Source organism: Sinocyclocheilus anshuiensis, unplaced genomic scaffold (assembly GCF_001515605.1).
Source record: "Sinocyclocheilus anshuiensis isolate Anshui unplaced genomic scaffold, SAMN03320099.WGS_v1.1 scaffold297, whole genome shotgun sequence".
Classification (NCBI taxonomy): Eukaryota; Metazoa; Chordata; class Actinopteri; order Cypriniformes; family Cyprinidae; genus Sinocyclocheilus; species Sinocyclocheilus anshuiensis.
In genome coordinates, this window is record NW_015536479.1 from 349,767 (window position 1) to 374,197 (window position 24,431).

The 24,431-nt window shown below is 35.0% G+C and overlaps 1 protein-coding gene across 1 annotated transcript in view; it reads left to right on the top strand.

Moving 5' to 3' along the window:
- Positions 1 to 987: 987 nt before the first annotated feature.
- large2 (LARGE xylosyl- and glucuronyltransferase 2) overlaps positions 988 to 24,431 on the top strand; it is a 119,539-nt gene continuing 96,095 nt past the window's right edge. Inside the window, exon 1 of the mRNA XM_016462691.1 lies at positions 988 to 1,064. The gene's annotated coding sequence lies outside the window, so the exon portion shown is untranslated. The remainder of the gene's footprint in view (positions 1,065 to 24,431) is intronic.

Below are 24,431 nucleotides of genomic sequence, written 5' to 3' on the forward strand. Positions count from 1 at the left end.
AGATGTTAGCAACGCCTTACAAAAAGAATTCTCATCTTAAAATAGTTCAAGTAAGTAAGTCAAATATATGCTGGTTTTGGGGTGGTTTTCTGGTTATGTAATGCTAAAGATCCTATTTGTTGGGAGAGACAGCTTGTTTTGTCATCAGACATCATTTGCTGTGGTCTATCTATCTATCTATCTATCTGTCTATCTGTCTGTCTGTCTGTCTGTCTGTCTCTTTCTTTCTGTCTGTCTGTCTGTCTTTCTGTCTTTCTTTCTGTCTCTGTCTCTTTCTATCGTTCTGTCTGTCTGTCTCTTTCTTTCTATCGTTCTGTCTGTCTGTCTCTTTCTTTCTGTCTGTCTGTCTGTCTTTCTGTCTTTCTTTCTGTCTCTGTCTCTTTCTATTGTTCTGTCTGTCTGTCTCTTTCTTTCTATCGTTCTGTCTGTCTGTCGTTCTGTCTATCGTTCTGTCTGTCTGTTTATCCATCCATCCATCCATCCATCCACCGCTCGATTAATATGGATTAGTTTTACAATGTCTTTATGAGATTTTTAAAGCTTAAAGTTTTGATGGAATGGACTTGAAATAGTTAATTAGTTTGAAATAGTATAATATGTAAAATATGGTTCTTTATTTTGATTTAATTCCAGGTGAAACATAATACTGAGTTGACTGGGAATTAATTTTATCCATCAGGATTTGATAGAAGTGGTGAAAAAGGGCTGTAATACAGTATTATTGACTAATATGAATTTACCTCACGGCACCTTGTTCCTGTAATTAGACAACAGACGTGTTTGTGTGTGTCCTGTGACGGTGCATTTGTGACTTTGCACACTTTGTGGCATTGGGGTCAGTTGGCAGTGATTCATTTGCCGTCACTAAGATAGAACGGAACAGTGACTCACAGCAGGGCACTAATACACAACGTCACAGTGCATGTGGTACGGCGAGAGTATTTTGAGGGCTTGACTGCATCGTCTGATTGTATTTGGAAGCATAAACTCACATGTTGTGCATACAGAACATCCTGTGACCGATTTCTTTCCTGAATGACAGATTTCGCACCATCATGGTCCAGGTATTTATGGACGCTGTGAGCCATGCACGATGTTCAGATTTGTCCTAGATTAACTCTGTCTCGCACAAGATTTCTCTTCACCTCTTTTCTCTCACTGTGTTCATGTCCTCATGAGGCTTCCAGTTCATCCTTCTCTCAGTTACCTTAACAGCTCGCTCTCTTTCTTTGTTTTGTCTCATTCTCTCTGTGTCTTCTCGCAGTGTGGGTGATTGGAGCTAGTGTGTCTCTGGGCGGGTTTGTTTGCGTATTGGGGTCTGTTCTCCCCTCTGGTCCTGAAAGACCTTTTCACAGAAATGCACTTTGATGCTTCATCTCTGCTATGCTGAATGAGAAATGGCTTGTTTGCATTATGAACTCTCATGGTTTTGATATTGTAATTTTGAAGGTGTCATATCATAATATTTTCAGTTATTTTATCTTTATCTTTTCCCTGTAGTCCACTTATACAGTTAGTCAAGGTTTTACATGCATATTTTCTCTAGCTCTTGAAATAATATGGGCTGATGTTTACTATTATACTTTTAAGACCTCTATGCAAATGCTCTCTTTTCATGTGAAATAAGTACAAGAGCCTTTCACTAGTGAACATCTTGCTGGTGTGTGAAAAGTGACATCAAATGCAAAATATTTACAATTGTTGCATTTCTTATTTTTATATCATTCACCAGACAATTGTAAATTGTTTAATTGTAAATAGCATACAATTAAGTATCTGAACACATTACGTTCAGTTCACACTTAAGTATATTCTTTTAAAGTATACTATTTCCATTTTCCTAAAGTGTGCTAAAGTGTTCTTATTTTTCACAATTGTTATCCATATTTTCACTACGTTATCAGGTCCCAAAGTCATGAGAAAAACGCATTGAAAGGGCTGGATTGATGTCAAAAATCAGTCAAGATTTTTGGGTGCACTTATTTTCTGTACACTATATTTTTAACAAAGCAATTGTTATTTCCAAAGCTCTTTTTCTTTGTCAGCTCAAGAAATTGGGAAACCTTCAAGCTTTTCTCAACAACTTTTCTTAGGATTGGAAGGAAACCTGTGATTGGATTTCCTTTGAATGGGTGTTCAGACACATATTCATTGTTAATGTCATTGTTGTTGATATTTTTTGCTTTGTTGTCAGCTGTGTGGCATGAAGGAACTGGCTTCAGAGAAATCATAATCAAATTCATTTTTCCTCTGAATATTAGATTTATTTCAACAGTTTATAGGGCAATTTAGAAGCATCGTGAGTATTTTTAACAGTCAGGATCTGGCATGAATAAAAAAAGCAACACAGCAAGTTGTGAACAGCATGAATTATTCAAATAGTGTAATTTGCTTTAATAAAATCAAAAAGAAAAACAGTGTGCAACAGAGATTCGGAGGTAAATAATGAGCCTTTAGAACAAATACCTTTCTTTGTGTGTTGGACAACACTGAGCAAAGGTTTCTGCTAAATGCTGTCTAGTCCTTCAGAAGGACTGTATGCACACAATAACAGCTGCACAATGAGGGAAAATAAAACATAAAAACAGAACATAAACACTGAACTGAATGCTACACATGTTGGGATCAAACACAAACTAGATCTGTTTTGGCCTGTTTGGCACACAGTAGACCTTATTTTGCAGATTTGTTTTACAGGTAAAATAATAAATAGTAAGATAATTCAGTCCGATGGGATGACTGTCCCCCACAGTAACCCAATACCACAGAATTTAAGATTTGTTCAGCTCAGATCAGTTTTTATTTATCCCCGTTGAGAAAGTACATTCACAGCATTAAGATTCGATGCAGTTTGTATCTGTGATTTTAAAGTCTGTATTTTGTTTCAACTGCTAAAATATCATGAATCATTTGGATGATAACACTAGAAGACAAATATACACAACACCTGGTGAAACCTGAAGTGCAGAATTTCTGTTTCAGTGGAACGAAATGATTTTGTGACATTTCTTTATCTCATATATTATTTACTTATTTACTTATTCATGGCCTGGCAGATTCGGAACCTCTCAGCTACTGTTTACTGTAGTCACGCCAGCGAAGGCTGGGGGAAACCCAGATGTTATTGACAGAAAAATTACATATACTCAGATAATTTAAAAAGAAAATAAGAGTGTTGCTCCTAAAACATCAGCTTCTCAAACTCTGAAATGTAAAATTATTATAGAATATTTACAAATTATAACATGCAAGAAGTAGCCTATAAATTTGAGTAGATCTATCTATCTATCCATCCACCCATTCATCCATCTATCTATCTAGTATATTAAATAAAAAAAAATAAAAAAATCATTATTGTTTGCATGTTTCTTATTATCTATCTATCTGTCTATCTATCTATCTATCTATCTATCTATCTATCTATCTATCTATCTCTCTATCTATCTATCTCTATCTTAAATAAAAATAAATAAATAAATAATTGTTTGCATGTTTCTTATCATCTATCTATCTATCTATCTATCTAGTATAATAAATAAAAAAAATTGAAATAAAAAATTATTGTTTGCATGTTTCTTATCATCTATCTATCTATCTAGTATAATAAATAAAAAAAACTGAAATAAAAAATTATTGTTTGCATGTTTCTTATCATCTATCTATCTATCTATCTATCTATCATGAAAAAATGCAGTATTGGTGAACAAAAGAAGCTTTTCCCAACAGCATTAGATCCTGGACATTTGATGTATATCATACTGGTAAAAAATGTATAGCCTGAATGCACTGTAAGTCGCTTTGGATAAAGCGTCTGCTAAATGCATAAATGTAAATGTATATCCATTTTTTTTTTAACTATTTTTAAAAATGATTGCATATGAACAACACTTGCAATGTGTCATGACAGAAAACATCAGTACATCAGTGCAGTTAAACATATGGCAGTGTGCATCTATTTTTGTTACCAGTCTATGAATGACCATCCAGAGTTTGACTCCCAGGAGCCCTAGGTGTCTGAGTGAGTCTTGACAGATGGATTTATGGCTTTCACACTTTCAGCGGTGGAGCTCGTGTCACTGAGCGTACGGTCTGAGTTCAGGGTCAGAGGCGTGCAGACCTGACTGCACAAGTGTGAAGAGAAAACCCCCGATACATGCCATGTCAGTTCCTCTGAGTCCATCACAGTCTCAGGGTCAAAAACAGACCGGCCGCAGGGAACTACCACAGCGGTAATTGAAGACCACCTACATAGGACTGTAAATAGAGTTGCTATGGTTATTCAAAAGGTCAGGTTGTTGGTGAAAGTGAATTTGTTTTAGAATTATTTGAATAGAGGAATAAAATCCTTGTTAGGACTTGAGAGACATTTAATACAGTTTTAGGAGGTCTAAATCCCTCTTTATGCACAAAACAACCAAGATCTTATAAAGTTGTTGTTTGTGCTGTCAGATCTGTGACAGGAAGGGAACTCTCCAGTCTGTCTGCTGCTGTTCTGTGAATGTGATGTCGAGCGTGTGGTTCAGCTGGGAGAGATCAGATCCCTTCACAAATAGCAATTTTTATTGCCTGTCTTGTCTACTATATATATATATATAGTATGATTTTATTTATTTTTTTATATATATATATATAGTATGATTTTATTTATTTTTTTATATATATATATATAAAAAAATAAATAAAATCATACTATATATATATATATATATATATAAAAAAATTAACTTTGATGCTTCCACCATATTGTCACATTTGGTTGCTGCCATGTCAAAAAGGAGCAATGGCAACTCGCCATAGATGCAGTGTTGTAGATGGCGGCGTGGCTTGGTTACTATAGTCATACATTCATTGATTAGGGGAAATTAATTAAGTGGGGGAAAAAATGGTGTTGTATTTACTTTGAATCAGTTTTCACTCAGAAATTGATAGAAGATTTTAAATTTGTTTTATTTATTAAAATTAAAAAAGTTTTCTTGTAAAATGTATGCCAGTAATCTTTATTATTTACAATGGAAAATGATTTATAGTGTATACATTTCAGAGCTCGCAAAATCGCTAGCCCGACGTCCCAGGGCTATTGTGTTTTCCATTCAGGAAATTCCTTGATTTGCTGTTGTTCACTAACTTGTAGGGGTAAAACGGATCATAGTTGATCGTTTGCACGTGTTTTTAAGTCTTGCCGATTTATAGATGGCGGCGTGGTTTGGTTACTATAGTCATACATTCATTGATTAGGGGAAATTAATTAAGTGGGGGAAAAAATGGTGTTGTATTTACTTTGAATCAGTTTTCACTCAGAAATTGATAGAAGATTTTAAATTTGTTTTATTTATTAAAATTAAAAAAGTTTTCTTGTAAAATGTATGCCAGTAATCTTTATTATTTACAATGGAAAATGATTTATAGTGTATACATTTCAGAGCTCGCAAAATCGCTAGCCCGACGTCCCAGGGCTATTGTGTTTTCCATTCAGGAAATTCCTTGATTTGCTGTTGTTCACTAACTTGTAGGGGTAAAACGGATCATAGTTGATCGTTTGCACGTGTTTTTAAGTCTTGCCGATTTAAACCATTCGGAGCTGCACGCACTCATTCAAAGCCCGCGTTTCAGACAATGCGCGTACACAGAATTGATTCCTCTTTCGCATGTCCTTGCATCTGAATGAACACATACACACAAAATTATCTCAAAATAACTGTCTCGGCAAGTATTCTCGTAAACACAGTCGGTTATGTCTTAAGTGAACGTAAACAGTGGTGAAAGAAATCTCAAGTGCATCATTATACTGGATACGTGCATTCGGTCTTAAAGGGGCAGCAGCCTATAAAAAATACCTGCTGTTCCATTAGTGCCACCTGCTGTCAGAGAGTGACATTTGCTTCCCATTCACAAAGCTAAAATCAGACTATTCAGAAAAGCTGATGTCTCTTGCTTGTCCAATGTGATCTTGTGAGTATTCATGAAATATATCAATAAAATAGTATTTTTGCAGTTGTAAAATAATGTGTTTTACATGCCGTTAATATTTTCACATATTTTAGCATCTCTCCAAATGTATAAAAATATGTTTTTATTAGTGCTGTCAAACGATTAATCGCATCCAAAATAAAGGTTTTTGTTTACATAATATATGAGTGTGTACTGTGTATATTTATGTATATATAAATACAAACACATGCATTAAGAAAACTATGCTATGTTTATATATTAAATATATTTATCTATAATATAATCTAAAAAAACATGTATTTAGCATCTTTGTTTGGACCATTATTAATATGCAGTGGTTGCCTCTGATTTTAAATGGAAAAAGCACAGCCAAAGCCTTAGATTGTTTATATGAAGAGATTTATTTTATTTGTATTATTCAATTATTTGAATTGGGATCGCTGGGTTATATTTAACCCAGCATTTTTTAGAGTGATGCTACTAGTTTTTGCTGTGGTATCAACGCATTCTGTTATTTAAATAATAAAGAACCATATTTTTTTTGCTCATCTGCAAAATGATCCTATCTGTTACTCAAAATCTGATATGATAATGCAATATGATCTGAGCCGTGGGTTTTTGTTTACATAATATATGAGTGTGTACTGTGTATATTTATGTATATATAAATACAAACACATGCATTAAGAAAACTATGCTATGTTTATATATTAAATATATTTATCTATAATATAATCTAAAAAAACATGTATTTAGCATCTTTGTTTGGACCATTATTAATATGCAGTGGTTGCCTCTGATTTTAAATGGAAAAAGCAGAGCCAAAGCCTTGTCATGCTGATTTGTCTGCAGTGAATTTCAGCCAATGTCTTTTTCTTTTTAATTCGGGCTACTTAAATTCATTTTGGGCTACCAAAATCTGAAGAATGTCTGCCCGAAGGGCTACCAATGATTTTAAAATTTTGCGAGCCCTGAATTTACTAAATAATCCCATCAGGCTGAATTTACTATTTACTGTCACTGAAAAATATTTTGAAACATTTTCACTCAGAAATTTGTAGTAAGAAAAAAAATGCAAGTAACAAGTTAAATGAAACGTGAAATTTTGATGTAGAAAACATACTCCACAAACTCGAAACATACTCCAATAATTCATATTATTTTATTTATAAAGACATTGTTTACAGTATAGAAATATAAAAAAAAAAACCAAAAAAAAACACCAGGCTGAATTTATTCACTATTTATTTTACTGTAATCGCTTTGTAATTATTTGTGAAATTTACTAGCAATTTCTGAGCGATAATTCTTTCAAAGAAATAGCAAATAACACATGAATCAAGTTTTGAAGCATAAAGACTGAAATTGTGTTTTCTTAACATACTCCAATAATCTTTATTTACAAAGAAAACATATTTTTTTACAGTCTAGAAATATACAATAAAAATAATCCCATCAGACTGAAATGATTTACTATTCATTTTACTGTAATACACTTACAATAAACTTGGCAAGCAATAGATAAAATTAAACATGACATTTTGAAGAAGAGTATTTTCTTAGAATACTCCAATGATCTTATTCGTTTTATTTTTTATGACTAAGAAAAGTTGTAAAAAGTCAATTTAATGCTTTAAAAATATATATTTTTATTATTAAAACATCTAAATATTTATTTTAAATGACCCTCATTGGAGAACGATGCCTGTTGCCCTCATAATGGTGTAATATCCACATATGAGCTGACTGGATCATGCTAACCTGTTAAACTTTGACCTCTTGAACAGTAACTGTGGAAACAAGTCAAAGGGCATGACACTATGGAATAGAAACAGTTCATAGGTGCTTTGGTCTGACATCTGTACTGAGAGTAATAGCCAGAGGCGTATTTGAGCTCAGAATGTCATTATCTTTAATGAGACTCACAAATGTGCTGCTCTTTTCTCAAAGGCTATTTGGTTTAATTGTGTTTACTCTTGGTATTGGTCATACAGTAGGTCAGAGGAAACAGCCCATTGTTCACTCATAATTCACAGCCCAATTTACCAACTGGGAAATGTTATAATGTAATATGTAGTGTGGCAAATCAGGAATATTGTGTGGAAAAAGCCATATATAGCCTATTATATGGTATATAGATGCCATACTTCAAAGGAATTTTGCAGAATGTCAGCCGCAGCGTAAAAATATAATCTGCTGCTTTCTGTGACTGATTATGATCTTCAATTTGACCCATCTAATTTCACAGAAAAGCAATATCACATGTAATTTCATCTCTTTCTATATGGGTGGACTTCATGTCCCTTTAAAGTCGCACCCTAAACTATTTGTTGGTGTTCTATGTCTTGGAATTGAGCTATCTTTACCATCTTGATAACAGAGCGATGGGGAAACGTATAGCCCTACAGAAATAGAGTGAAACCACACTTCACACTTAGATGGGAATCATGATGCCCACAGTGAAGGCCATTTTTTTGAATTTGCGGACGGACAGCTGACATGTTGTATGCCATCTAAAATTATTTAAAGGGACAGTCCACCCAAAAATAAACATTGCCATCATTTACTCATCCTCAAGGTGTTCCAAACCTGTATGACTTTCTTTCTTCTGTGGCACACGAAGGAAGATATTTTGAAGAATGATGGCAACCGTTGGTAACAATTTCAAGTCCCACTGACTTAATAGAGTGAAACCACACTTCACACTTAGATGGGAATCATATGATGCCCATAGTGAAGGCCATTTTTTTGAATTTGCGGACGGACAGTTGACATGTTGTATTCCATCTAAAATGATTTAAAGGGACAGTCCACCCAAAAATAAACATTGCCATCATTTACTCATCCTCAAGGTGTTCCAAACCTGTATGACTTTCTTTCTTCTGTGGCACACGAAGGAAGATATTTTGAAGAATGATGGCAACCGTTGGTAACAATTTCAAGTCCCACTGACTTCTATAGTATCTTTTGTCCATACTTTGGAAGTCAGTGGGATCCAAAACCGAAATGATGACAGAATTCTAATTTTCGGGTGGACTATCCCTTTAAGTATCACTGGAATTGATTGCATATTAGTTGAGTAATATTTGTACTAGGAAGAAGAAAAATTATTTGCTATACCACAGGATTATTTAAAGGTAACATATCATGAAAATCTGAATTTTCCATGTTTAAGTGCTATAATCAGGTCCCCGGTGCATCTACCAACCCAGAAAATGTGAAAAGTAACAACCCAGTAAATATTTTGGTAAGCCTTTCTCTGCAAGCATGTGAAAAAACGAGCCGCTCAGATTTCCCTCCCACCATGAAAGGGGATCTTATTATAATATTGCTGCCCCAGCATCTGCACATTTCCACCCACGGCACCACCATTGTGTTTTTGCAAGGGTCAACTGTGTACCGGTGGATGTATGCGCTCAGAAAACCGTATATCAGAAGTTTCAACTAATATGGTTTAAAACGCATGATTTCTCTGTGCGATAGACATCATAATCAAAACCAAACAGATGTTTTTAGCAGAGCATCTGAGGAACAAGCTGTAAAGGCATAGCCCTGTTCTGGAAAAGGGGGCGGGGAGCAGCAGCTCATTTGCATTTAAAGAGACATGCATGAAAACAGTGTTATCGCTTCAGCTCATAGGCATTTTTAAAATGATATAATACATTATCTGTGGGATATTTTGAGCTAAAACTTCACAAACACATTCTGGGGACACCTGAGACTTATATTACATATATTACACAAACGGGCATAATAGGTTTCCTTTAAGTGAATGACAATTTTTTTTTAAATAAAATAAAAAATAAATAAAACAAGCAAACAATCGAATTGAATAAAAATCTTAATAAATGAACTGCAACCAGTCATGGAAACCAAAAAATATTGCTGCCCCAGCATCTGCACATTTCCACCCACGGCACCACCATTGTGTTTTTGCAAGGGTCAACTGTGTACCGGTGGATGTATGCGCTCAGAAAACCGTATATCAGAAGTTTCAACTAATATGGTTTAAAACGCATGATTTCTCTGTGCGATAGACATCATAATCAAAACCAAACAGATGTTTTTAGCAGAGCATCTGAGGAACAAGCTGTAAAGGCATAGCCCTGTTCTGGAAAAGGGGGCGGGGAGCAGCAGCTCATTTTCATTTAAAGAGACATGCACGAAAACAGTGTTATCGCTTCATCTCATAGGCATTTTTAAAATGATATAATACATTATCTGTGGGATATTTTGAGCTAAAACTTCACAAACACATTCTGGGGACACCTGAGACTTATATTACATATATTACACAAACGGGCATAATAGGTTTCCTTTAAGTGAATGACAATTTTTTTTTAAATAAAATAAAAAATAAATAAAACAAGCAAACAATCGAATTGAATAAAAATCTTAATAAATGAACTGCAACCAGTCATGGAAACCAAAAAATATATATTTTAACCTAAAATCATGAATGTTTTGGGAAAATAAAAAGCCCAGGAATTAAATGTCCATGTCAAACACTTGGATCTACACTTGGAGTTTTTTTGATTTGCATTAATTTCATTACTCTTCTGCAAAACCCTATATGTAGTACATTTGCAGATATGTGTGCTTAAAGGGGTCATATGATGCGATTTCAATTTTTCCTTTTTCTTTGGAGTGTTACAAGCTCTTGGTGCATAAAGAAGATCTGTAAAGTTGCAAAGACTAAAGTCTCAAATCCAAAGAGATATTCTTTATAAAAATTCAGAGTCAGCCACACCTACCTAAAACGGCTCGTTCTAACACGCCCCCACATATCTACCTCACTATGTGGGACACCAAATACACAAAATAATGTTCTTTTTAGCAGCATCATATGACCCCTTTAAGACGACATTTGTATACTTAATGTGTGTGTGTGTGTGTGTTCCTCACATTTGTCTCAAGGCAGCCAACTTCCCTTAATCACAGTTATTCTACAATCTGGCTGATATTGTTTCATTTTGACTTTCTTTGAAGTCGGTCCACTCTCCATAATGTTGTTGTTTACACAAAATGGCCCCATGTCATAGACGGTTGTCATGGGAACACCACATTCGGCCCTGAGGCTTTGTATTATGAAGACGAAGGACAAGAGTACACTCTGTGTTCTTAGGTCTGTCTCTTACATAAATGGATTATGCTCGGAATAAAACAAAAAATTGATTACCTTCGCTCCACAACAAGAAAGCCAATCATAAAACACGAAGAAAATCGTCCGCGCAATCATACCGCGAGCTAATAATGTTTTCACACTGTTCATTTTGGAATCGATTGCGATAGCGTCAGTTTTCGGTCTGTCCTCAGATGAGACTGTGCTCTGACTAAATCTTCTGAAAGCATCTATTGTGAAACTGCATGTGTCTTACCTGAAATCCATCAGGCATCCAGCCAGAGTGATGCTCATTAAAGATGACAGCTGTGTGTTTCTCTATTCTTAGTTGTCATTTTCAGAGCCCACCACAAATAACAGGAGATGTTGGAGACGTCAATCAAAATGACACCATGCTTCAAGAATATTAATCTAACACAAAATCCTCAAAAAATTCAGCGTCTCTTGAAAGTTTTGCTCAGGCTATAGACTTGGAATCAATACTCAGTGAAGAGAGAAGACACCCTGTTTCTTTTGTACCCATTTCTGACATGATTTACCAATCATTTACCAGCAATTCAGCTGTGCAAAGCATACGCCCGTTTATTTTATGCATCGACGGTGAATTCACAAGCACAATGTTTAACAAATATCTTTTCCCAAAAAGGCAATTGATCAAAGCTTTTCTTAGGCTATATTTTTAATAAATATGTCACGGTTGGAAGGCAGACCCTTGGGAAAGAAAAATTACGAATTAGATCTCAATCGTTTGTTTCGTAGAGCAAATTGAGACTTTTGCTGATATTTCCTGCTTATCCAACGAGATCTTGTGAGTATTCGTAGAATATATCTATACAATAACGTAAGATGATAAATATAATTTTTATCATTAAATCATCAGGGAAAAGCTGATGTTTCTTGCTTGTCCAATGTGATCTTGTGAGTATTCATAAAATATATCAATAAAATAGTAAAAATGTAACTAAATATTTTTTTGCAGTTGTAAAATAATGTGTTTAACATGCTGTTAATATTTTCACATATTTTAGCATCTATCCAAATGTATAAAAATATGTTTTTATTAGTGCTGTCAAACGATTAATCGCGATTAATCGCATCCAAAATAAAAGTTTTTGTTTACATAATATATGAGTGTGTACTGTGTATATTTAGTTATTGTGAGAACAACAAACAAACTAAAAAATGTTACTTATGATTCAGACTGTGCATAAACACTGTGATGTTTCACCACGTAATATGGGCTCTAGCAAACAAGGAGCAGCAGATCCAGAGTGAGCTTTGAGTGAAATGGAGGTGAAATTACAGACTGTAATTATACATACACATGTGATCACACAGGAAAAATGTCTTGCTGGTTGCTCTGTCAAAGCTTAAGGGGAACAGTGAGTCTTTATTTAACAGTTCTATCAAACATGTTATTACAGTAAACGGTATATGAAAAACTATTATAACGTCTCTTTTCTGTTAGTAATAGAAAAGTTGTAATACTTTCTCGCATACCAGTGGCATTTAGCAAATTCACATTTTTAACAATTAAACTAGTCTTTTAATATGTGATCAAATTTTAATTTAATAAACCTGGCAAATATTAGCAAATCTAACTAGGTCTTCAGAAGTGTGCATTTAAAGCCTGCATAAAAAATGTTTGTACTATGTGTACTCCCATCAGGCACAGGACGTCAATGTAACATCAGGTTTACGTTGGACATAAAGTTGCATTTTTGGTTGAGAATGAAAATCAGTCAGTATTTGACGGCAATTTGACATTGGCTTAATGTTGGATTTTGGTTACACAACCTAAAATCAACAAATATCAATATCAGCAGACCTAGATATTGGACATCAAATTAACATTGACATTAGATGTTGAAATAACTTGGTCACCCGACATTGCAACCAAAATTAACCAAATATCAACGTCTTATAACATTGTGTGCCTGCTGGGCTGAAATTAACATTTCTTAATCCTCTTCATCCCACGTGGGACATAAGGCCGCAACTAACTCTCTCCATCTGGGTCTGTCCTGTGCTTTGTACTGCGCTTCCCCCCATGAGTCCCATTTCTTCCAGCTCTGTCTCCACTGTACGTCGCCATGTTGTTCTTGGCCTGCCACGTTTGCGTTTGCCTGGTGGTGTCCAACGCAAAGCCACTTTAGGTATCCGTTCACAGAACATCCTAAGTACATGACCAAGCCATCTTAATCGGCGTATTTTGATCTCCTGAGATATGGTATTTCATTTTGTCTTTTTGTACAGATTGGTATTGGAGATGGCATTTGGCCAGTATATATTACAAATCTTTCTAAGGCAACTATTATGGAAGGTATCTATCTTGCTCATGTCTTCTTTCACTACTCTCCAACATTCAGAGCCATACAAAAGCACTGATTTAAAACTCCTCTTGCTTTAATTATTCCAACTTGAGAGGAAAGGATGACGAATACGAATTTTTTTTTAACGCATACAAAAATGTCAGACTCAGTGTGCAAAGACCTTAAAGCTGAATTGAATTTATACATTTTCAAATGTATTCCTAATTTAGTAAATATTTTGTGGAATAAAGATACAATTAATTGCATCTTTAAATGAAAGCAACTGTATGTAGTGTTTTGTATTTTTGCAACTTTGAAGCCCCCTACAGTTAAGAGTAGAATTCTCTGTCATAATTACGGTGCTGTACACGTACATTTGTTGCTGCCATAAAGCAATCCTATTTGCGGAATTTCGTAGTACCAGTTCACTGAACTTACATACTTCCGGAAAAGACATCTGGAAAAGACATCACTCCGTTCACTAAATTAAAAGTGAGAGTACCTTCAGAATGACTTTGAAAATGATACTTCAAGGTAAAAAACTTACATACAGTTGCCTTAAATGGTGTGATATCATATGTATCGGCTTTATATCGATCATCGGCCACCCTGCTGTCTAAGATACTGTATCATCTGCCGTCAAAAATCTGTATTAAAGAGATCTCATTTGTGATTTTTGTTTTATATGAGTGACATCTCTCATAGTACATTTTCATTGTGTTTCAGGATTTATTCATTTTAAACATGTTTTTATTGCAGATTTTGGTATCACAATTTGAGACATAAGATTTCTAGTGTCTTTTTTCTCAGGAGAAATGTCTGGGAAGCAGGCGACTGGATAAACTGTTGCCATACTAAAGATATCTCATTTGCAGTCTTTTCTGATGGACATACAAAGAATGTATGATGTCTATTTGAACGTTTCCGTCCTCCATTACTCTCTATGTGTGAATGATACTCAGACTGTCTCAGGGAATGACATACTGTCATGTCACATTTCATGCTCTGTTAGAGCTGCTGCCAACATCTTTGAGGAGGAGCGAGAGCCATGATTGAGATCAGATATATAACGAGATACTGTAGGGCGTATTTTGATCTCCTGAGATATGGTATTTCATTTTGTCTTTTTGTACAGATTGGTATTGGAGATGGCATTTGGCCAGTATATATTACAAATCTTTCTAAGGCAACTATTATGGAAGGTATCTATCTTGCTCATGTCTTCTTTCACTACTCTCCAACATTCAGAGCCATACAAAAGCACTGATTTAAAACTCCTCTTGCTTTAATTATTCGGGCCTTGATATCTTTTTGGGCTCCGTTATCAGTGCTAATAACACTACCAAGATATGTGAAGTCATTCACATCTTCGGCTGGCTCTCCCTCGATGTTAACTGGGTCAGAAACCAGAGCATTAATACGCATGGTCTGCGTCTTCTGTTTGTTTATATGTAAGCCAACTTGTTTAGCATATCCGCTCAGCCTATTTGTTTTTTTCTGAATGTGAGTGTATGTGGCTGAGATTACCGCCAGATCATCGGCGAAGTCAAGATCTTCCAAATGAGAAAAGGGAGTCCATTGAATGCCACGGGAATGGTCAAATGTTGTTTGACGCATAACCCAGTCAATGGTGATCAGGAATAGAAGAGGTGAGAGAATACAACCCTGCCGCAAGCCAGATCTGACTTCAAAGGACTCTGTCAATGTATTATCGAGAATAATGGAGCACTCAAAATGTCCATAGAACTTCCAGAACTTTTTACAATCTTAGGTAGTATTCCATAAGCCAGTGGTTCCCAATCCTGGTCCTGGAGAACCCCCAACACTGCACGTTTTTGGAATTCCATTCCAAACATTGCTCTATGAAGTTTATTATGTTTATTATCGCATTGTTTATTAAATGAACATTATCTGGTCTTAATTTGAGATTTACCAGATTACCAAGTCCATTGTTGGTTACAGTGTTTACTTCCTTTTCATTTGTGTCTTTCTTTATTTGTGAAAAATACTAACATGACCATATTTATACTCTGACATTTCTTGCACTTATTTGTAAATGACTGCTACTTCCTTTTGCTCTCTGGTTAGATGTTAACTACATTTCATTGTCTTTGTATTCAGGCTCTGCTCAATGACAGTAAAGGTCCCTGCACACTGAGTCCGAAACTTTCGTCCGAAATTTTCGCACATTAAAAAATAAATACATCCTCAAGTTGTGTCAATCACGTTTACATGCTGCCTCCGAAACTGTCGTCTGTCATAAAAAAATTCGAATTGGGTTCGATTTTCTGCGTTTTTCGCATCCATAGTATGCAACTTGAGAGGAAAGGATGACGAATACGAATTTTTTTTTAACGCATACAAAAATGTCAGACTCAGTGTGCAAAGACCTTAAAGCTGAATTGAATTTATACATTTTCAAATGTATTCCTAATTTAGTAAATATTTTGTGGAATAAAGATACAATTAATTGCATCTTTAAATGAAAGCAACTGTATGTAGTGTTTTGTATTTTTGCAACTTTGAAGCCCCCTACAGTTAAGAGTAGAATTCTCTGTCATAATTACGGTGCTGTACACGTACATTTGTTGCTGCCATAAAGCAATCCTATTTGCGGAATTTCGTAGTACCAGTTCACTGAAATTACATACTTCCGGAAAAGACATCTGGAAAAGACATCACTCCGTTCACTAAATTAAAAGTGAGAGTACCTTCAGAATGACTTTGAAAATGATACTTCAAGGTAAAAAACTTACATACAGTTGCCTTAAATGGTGTGATATCATATGTATCGGCTTTATATCGATCATCGGCCACCCTGCTGTCTAAGATACTGTATCATCTGCCGTCAAAAATCTGTATTAAAGAGATCTCATTTGTGATTTTTGTTTTATATGAGTGACATCTCTCATAGTACATTTTCATTGTGTTTCAGGATTTATTCATTTTAAACATGTTTTTATTGCAGATTTTGGTATCACAATTTGAGACATAAGATTTCTAGTGTCTTTTTTCTCAGGAGAAATGTCTGGGAAGCAGGCGACTGGATAAACTGTTGCCATACTAAAAATTTTAAACGTTTTTATTGCAGATTTTGGTATCACAGTTTGAGACATAAGATTTCTAGTGTCTTTTTTCTCAGGAGAAATGTCTGGGAAGCAGGCGACTGGATAAACTGTTGCCATACTAAAGATATCTCATTTGCAGTCTTTTCTGATGGACATACAAAGAATGTATGATGTCTATTTGAACGTTTCCGTCCTCCATTACTCTCTATGTGTGAATGATACTCAGACTGTCTCAGGGAATGACATACTGTCATGTCACATTTCATGCTCTGTTAGAGCTGCTGCCAACATCTTTGAGGAGGAGCGAGAGCCATGATTGAGATCAGATATATAACGAGATACTGTAGGCTGTCAGGATTCTGTCTGTATGCATGCTGCCGTGCCGTTTTATTATTGAGTTCAGGCCTAACACACCTTTATGGATTGAAATGTGAGAAAAGTAATATAAACTACATTACACTGCCGTTTAGAAAGCCAAGACGTGCATTTAAACTTAATTACGGTTATATTTCTTGCTTGCCACTGGTTTGATTGACGTTGCTGATTTATGCACAGGAAACTTTTAAGTATATAATCAGATTAGCATCCAAATGAAACTGTATTGCAGCTTCTCACAATGAGGAATTTGGTAAATTTTCATCACAGTTCCTCAATTATTCATTTTCAGTGTTTCAGATTGCATTTGATCTTGTTTTTCAGAGCAGCTCACTTTTTAACTTCGAGAGGCATGTCTGAGCTCTGTGTTATCAACTATGGGAGGGGGGAAAAAAAATTTATGTAACCCATTTAGCGGAAAGCAAAATTCGCTGGCATCCGCTGCAGAGAGAGACAGGTTGAATGGCATCTTTTAACATTAACTCAGCAGGCCTAAGAAATTATGTCTATAGATGCTCTCAAACGCTTCTTCAGCAAATGTTTTCTGAGTCATCCATTCAACTTTATTCCATTAAAAAAATGCAGACAGATATTACAAGGGAAAGAAGGTAACTGGGTTCATGTAGGGATCTTCACTGACCCTAGAAGCAAACTTCACTAATTTTCACACAACTTATTGTCATTTCACGCTGAATTATTTGTGAGCAACCAGAGTATCAAGTGTTGGTCCTCACACACACAGGGCTGCGCATATTTGTGTGAAGTTGCGTAACCCTATTTTGCCAATTGAACAGATATTTTCCCCCTCTGCTGTGTGTTCAGGTCCTCAATTTAATGATAGAGGGAAAGCGTTTGGATCAATTTAATTTAATGCTTTGGCACAGATATTTCTTAAAGCAACAGTGCTTAGCTTTTTCATCACTTTGTACCCCCAGGGCTTTCCCCGCTGAATTATTCAATCAGTGAGCAGGGAAGCGCGGGTAGCAATAAGTCGTTAAAAAAGACGCCCACTCTGTCGATTTCTACCTGAATGAGTGACTCAGGCAAATGGACCGTTTCTTCTGACTGAGCTGACCCTGTACCCCCCTTCTGCAGTTTCTTACAGCTAGTACACTTCACTGACCGTCGGGCACGGCCTCCTCACTCCCTGCAGAACTGCAGACAAAGCACTTTCGATTAAAGTGAAGCGCAACGCCCAATGAAACCCTTTGAATTTGGCCACAGTAGTGGAGAAAGTCTCTAAAAGTACATTGCAGTGCTTGAAAATGGATCCACAAAGTTTAACTCTGAGAGGAGGACTTGTTTAAAGGAGCAGTTCTCCTAAAAGCCTGTTATTTTGTCTGCAGAACATAAAGGGAAAATGAACGAGGAATGACATCAAGGACATCAGTTCTGGCACAATGTGTCTGTGCACCCTTTTCCATTTTTGACACCAAACAGACCATTATTTGACCGCTATTCTATTTACATATAATCAATTATTTGTTATTTTATTTTTATCAAAACCTAAGTATTTATGAATCATAATAATTCATAATTCATAATAATTCATGATATTTGTAAAAAAATAATAAATTAAATTAATATACCTATTAAGACACAGTAAAGACATTTATAATGTTACAGATGTTTTTGGTAACACTTAAAGGGGTCATATGACATTGCTAAAAAAGAACATTATTTGGTGTAATGAAATGTGTTTATGCGGTTTAAGGTTCAAAAAACATTATTAATGTTCATTGAAAACATTCATTATTTTCCACATACTGTACATTATTGTTTCTCCTCTATGCCCCGCCTTTCTGAAACGCGTCGATTTTTACAAAGCTCATCGTTCTGAAAAGCGAGGTGTGCTGTGATTGGCCAGCTATCCAGTGCGTTATGATTGGCCAAATACCTCAAGCGTGTGACGGAAATGTTACGCCCCTACAATTTTGAACACAGAAAAAGTTACATAGTGCTGCTTTAAGTTTTGGAACGACTTGAAGATGAGTAATTTATGAAAACATTTTCATTTAAGGGTGAGCCGTTTCTTTAAGTACTTAAACTCTCAAGAGGTTTTTAAAGTAAATAATTTAAACCGCAGGGATTCAATTGAGAAATCAAGTTGGATCCCCAGCACAGCGGCCTCAGATGATTGGATGGGCCACTTTAAATAACTGTGTCCTAATGGAAACATATGTGGTACACAGAGGAAGACTATTGAAGAGTTTCATCAGAGCTTGAGGTTTGTCATCTATTGTATGAATTCTGCTCGCCGTCCACGGATTAGAGCAGCAGCTGCGACAGACTTGTACAATGGCCAAATCCGCTTCAATTTTTTGTCTTTTTGCACATATTCCAACATTCTTGCCCCATGTTTTCATCCCCAGTGCCTGTAGAGCAATCTCTCAGTCAATTACACTACCTTGATTACATCTGTTCAGCCGTAAGTCACTCTGTTCTGTCTCTCTGTTCTTTATAGGCAGACTAACAGATTAAAAGAAAAGGCTCTCCGCTCTCCTAATAATTGCTTGTGTTTCTGGTGTTAGGCAGTAAGCCTTACAAATGACTGTTTCTCATTTTTTGCTGCCTTTTACAATAATGTTGAAATTTTCTTCAAACGGCAAAAAGTGTTTTTTTGTGGTGTTTCATTAAAACAAAACTCAAAGGCACAGGCTGTCTTTTAATTGTCTCAGTTTTTAGAGTTATTGTCTTATTTCTTTTCAGTGCATTTTTAAGAAGTAATCATAAGAGATGTCATATCCTCATTATTCTGTAACTGCTTAAAAATTGGAATATTACTTAAAAAAATGACTTTATATGTATATACAGTGGGTACGGAAAGTATTCAGACCCCCTTCAATTTTTCACTCTTTGTTATATTGCAGCCATTTGCTAAAATCATTTAAGTTAATTTTTTTTCTATAGAAGGACAAGCTCTCCTCATTTACCTCTTTTCCTCCAGGGGAGAAACATTACTGGACTTAACAAGCAGTGTAATAGAGCACTCAGGCTTTATTGTATTTTCCACTGTCAGCACTTTCTCCTGTTACCACTGTATTCATGCATTTGTCCACGTTTAGCCACACTTACTGTCCATCTCCTCCCTCAAATCTACTCTGGTGAATGCACTAAAAAGCTGTGGAACTTTTGCACCTGAACATTTCTTTTTCACTAAGCTGCATCCTTAAGCGCAATGGTGGAGTGATGGAAGGTCCATGCAGGAAAATACGCCAGATCACAGTAGTCCGCTGCATCCTCCACAGCACTTAGATCCGGCATTATGCCATGCAAATTCCATTCAGCACAGATTTTGTGGGGAGTTTGCTGTGTGCTGCAGTTTGCATAAGTTATGAAGGTAGAATGACGTCAAAAAGATTTGCATACGCAGGGATGTTTAAAAAAAAGTATCTTATGCTCACCAAGGCTGCATTCATTCGAAGTAATATTAAAAGTAATATTGTAAAATATTATTACAATTTAACATTTAAAAAGCTGTATTCTATTGTAATATATTTTAAAATGTAATTTATTTCTGTGATGTTGAATTATTTGTCCAGTCTTCAGTGTCACATGATCCTTCAGAAATCATTTAATATGCTGATTTGCTGCTCAAGAAATAAAATATTATAATATTTTATAATACAGTTTTTGCTGCTTAATTTTTTTTTTGAAATATTAAATATGTTTGTGATACACTATCATTAAAAAGTTTGTGGAAGTACAGGTTTTTATAAAAGGAAGATTACATTTTTTTTTACAACTGTAAGTAAGTCAGTAAATAAATAAAACTAAACTAATTAAAATAAATAAAAATAAAACTCGTTTTTCAGCAAGGACACATTAAATTGGTCAAAAGTGACATTAAATGCATTTATAATGTTACAAAAGTTTCTATTTCAAATAAATGCTGTTCTTTTGAGCTTTCTATTTATCAAAGAATCTAGAACAAATATCTATCAAAATATTAAGCAACTGTTTTGAAGATTTATTATAATAATTAGAAATGTTTCTTGAGCAGCAAATCAGCATATTCGAATGATTTCTGAAGGATCATTTGACACCGGAGTAAGAAATAAATCACAGAAATAAATTACATTTTAAAATACATTCAATAGAAAACCATTATTTTAAATTGTAATAATAATGTAGCCATGGGGAGTGTAAAATATTTATATATATAAAGTAGCCAGAATACTAATATTATACATGCATACATACATATAAGTGTCTATGTGTGTGTGAAATATTTTTTGTACTAAGCAGGCGGAGTACTTTTATAAAAGGAAGAAATGCTGCAGGGTAAAACCCAAAATCAATTTAGCTGAAGTGCGATGCATCCATCTTATCGTAGATGATGGCGCTTGATCCGTTTGATATAAAGTCACTCTCAAATAGATTATCTATTTTATTAAACCTCCAGCAAGCCAGCTGGATCACACCAAAACATGCTTTTAAAAGCACAAGTATCAGAGGTGTTATTTGAAGCCCTGCCGGTCTGTGGTTTCGAGATCCTGACATGCAAAAGCTCATCTTTCTTTAGTCAAATCAGAGAGTAAGGAGTGCAGAAGACTCAGTAAGACATAAAAGATAGCTTTGAGGAAACATTCCATAACAGTGAGGAGTCAAGCTAAGCCTGTCTAATCAAATACTGTTATAGGAACGCATATCTTTTCAATCTGTTATATTCCTTTTGAAAAGTGTCTCCTCACAACTATATTTTCAGCTTTTCTCCTTCCGCCGAGCGAGGATGATTATACAGACAGAAATCCCCGTATTCAAAGCAAAGGCTCTCTTCATCAAATTATACACTTGTTTTCCAAGATTGTAGTAAGAATTTAAGTTCAGACTGTGGGATGTATTTATTCATGTCTACCAATCTTATAAAAAAGGGTTTGTGATTTATAAATACTTTCCCAGGTTTTCAGTGTTAAAGACCCCATGAAATGATTTACGAGTGCAGTTTTCTTTCCCATGTACTCATTTGTGAAACAGAATGACATTTTAGCATGCTTTTAAAAAATAGTACTTACTACGCAAATAATATACTTGAAAAGAACTGAATGTAATGTTTTCAGATATTTAATTGCATGTTATTTACAATTAAGTGAACATGTATTTTTGTTTACATCTATAATAAATGCAATTGAATTTAAGAGTGCTTTTTTGATCTTTATATGTAAATTGTTATAAAATTTAATAAAATTTTGACCATCAAATTTATAATTTATGGTCAACCTAAATATATTTTAATGTCATTTAAATATACTTTAACTTTGTCATGCACTTACAAATTTGTAATTAAAGATTTGTTATGATGAGGGTGTAATTTAGTACATTTAAAATATATCAACTTTAAATGTAATATCAAATTGCACACTACATTTAAAATTAAAATATTTTTATGTGCTTCAGTGGTTAGCCAACACAAAAATAAGTGAACTTTAAAGCATGACAAGAGATTATTAAAACAAAATGATTTAAAATGTACTTTACAGTAAAACTGTTAATCTGAAAAGTACATGTTTTAAAGTGTTCTTCAATGTGTTAAGATACATAAAGGAAAACCTAAGTGGCCTTGTATTTCATTTACATTAATTACATTATCTGCAAGTACAATTGTTTAAAAACATTCGTTGAATCTTTGAAACGCACTATAAGCACACATTCAATACAAGACAATTTTTTGAGGCATGGCATATGAAAGGCCCATAAACAATCAGACATTGTGTTATAATTTTTCTGCTCTAGAGTAATAAGTTACATGGCATTTCCGACTCAGCTGATTAGCATATAAACAAAAATGCTGAGTTTCATGTATGTGCCAGCCTATCAACATCCATTGAGATGATTTTGTTAATTGTTTAAGGCAGGTAGCATACTTTAAGGGGAGTTGATGTTCTCAGTCTTAACAGAGTAAACATTTATTTCTGGTCCGTTCTGCTGCATGCGATGGACATATAGTATACATAATAATGTTAAATGTTTATTTGATCATGGTTTCGGAGTTCTCTGGCATATGACTGCAGAGTTAAAATACATTGAAATTGTAATTTTCATGGGGTCTTTAAACTGTGACAACATTTAAATGGTAATGAAAAGCACAGTAGTTTATCAAAATAAGCATTTTTCATCAGCCATACATCTGATTGCTGCTTAATTAGTTGGCGTTAATTGGTAGCTTTGTACAAGTGTAAATCTCCACTGCACTGAGTGCCTTTGACAAATTGCACAGTCGAAATTACAAACAATCATTTTGATGGAATTCCGTCTCAGAGGAGACCTGAGTGTTTGTAAAAACCTTTAGCAAGTGAAACAGTTTATAAAGTGTGAATGCAAAGGTGAACTGGAGGTATTTTCCCGCGAGGAGCTGGCGGTGGATATGTGCTTCGGTCTATGACCTTGCATGCTTTTCTGCAGTAGTTTTCAGACTCAAGCGAGCAACCCCTCAGACCCAGCTGAGGCAGGTTTCTGAAGTATTGTTCACTTTTATTCCACTGATATTTACTTCTGAGCAGTCAGGCAGCAAGAAATCGTTCCCTCTGAAATTGGCAAGCAAGTAGGCCATTTAAAAATCACTCGCCGCATTATCAGTTAGCAAGACAGACAATTAAAAATCATTATTCATTTTCCCGTGAGCGTCCCTGGTGGAGGATGCAGCCATTCGGATGAAACCTGCCAAAGCGATACAGGAAGGTCTTCATCCCTTGGGTGAAGAACATAAACATCATTTGCTTTAATACAGCAGCTTTGAAAGGTGTTGTAAAGCATCAAATCTACTGGCAGATAAACACGGCTCTTCTGAGAACTGGTCAAATGTTGGCTGATATTCTGTGCGTTGGACTGGAGCTTTGTGAAAGACTGGGTCAAGTTCTTGGCTTCCTAACAAAGGCGTTAATTAAGCAGGGTTAATTAATGTCATAGTGAAGAGAGTCGGTTTGGGTTGATAAGATGCTTCCGAAGAGGAAGAGGATTTAGGAGTGCCATGAATCGGAACAGGAGCAGAAGGAAGGACAGAGAGGACAAAGTAAGGGAGGTTGAGAGAGAGTGAGAATGCAGATGCCCTTTGCACTCCGCTGATAAGACTCCAACTGGCTTTCTTTTGTACCGTACTGTCACTATTCTCTTTTTAAAAGAAAGTTTTTTCTGAATCTTAAACTTTTATCTTGTATTTTTGGGTGAATGTCACCCTTGCACATATTACTGTGGCAAACAGGCAATCTTTCATTATTCATACAGGGCATATTTCAGCAAAAAAGGTTATTATTAGTAGTATTATTAATATTAGTATATTATATTATCGATCTATCATCTATCTAATATATTTTTATAATTTTATTTAATTATTTGTAATATATTTTGTCCTGCTTTAATTTACAATTTTGCTTTAAATTAACAAGTTTCAAATTAAATTATGAAGTAAACATATGTGTGTGTGTGTGTGTGTATATATATATATATATATATATATATAGTTTATTTAGGAAGCTTCGAATGTTTGTAATACAAATAGAAACAAAATTATAACCAAGAATAAAAAAAGTCTACAGGTCAAAATTATTAGCCCTCTGATGTTAATAGTCAATGGTGTATCCCTTTTGCTTGATAAAAGCCTTTAGTCAT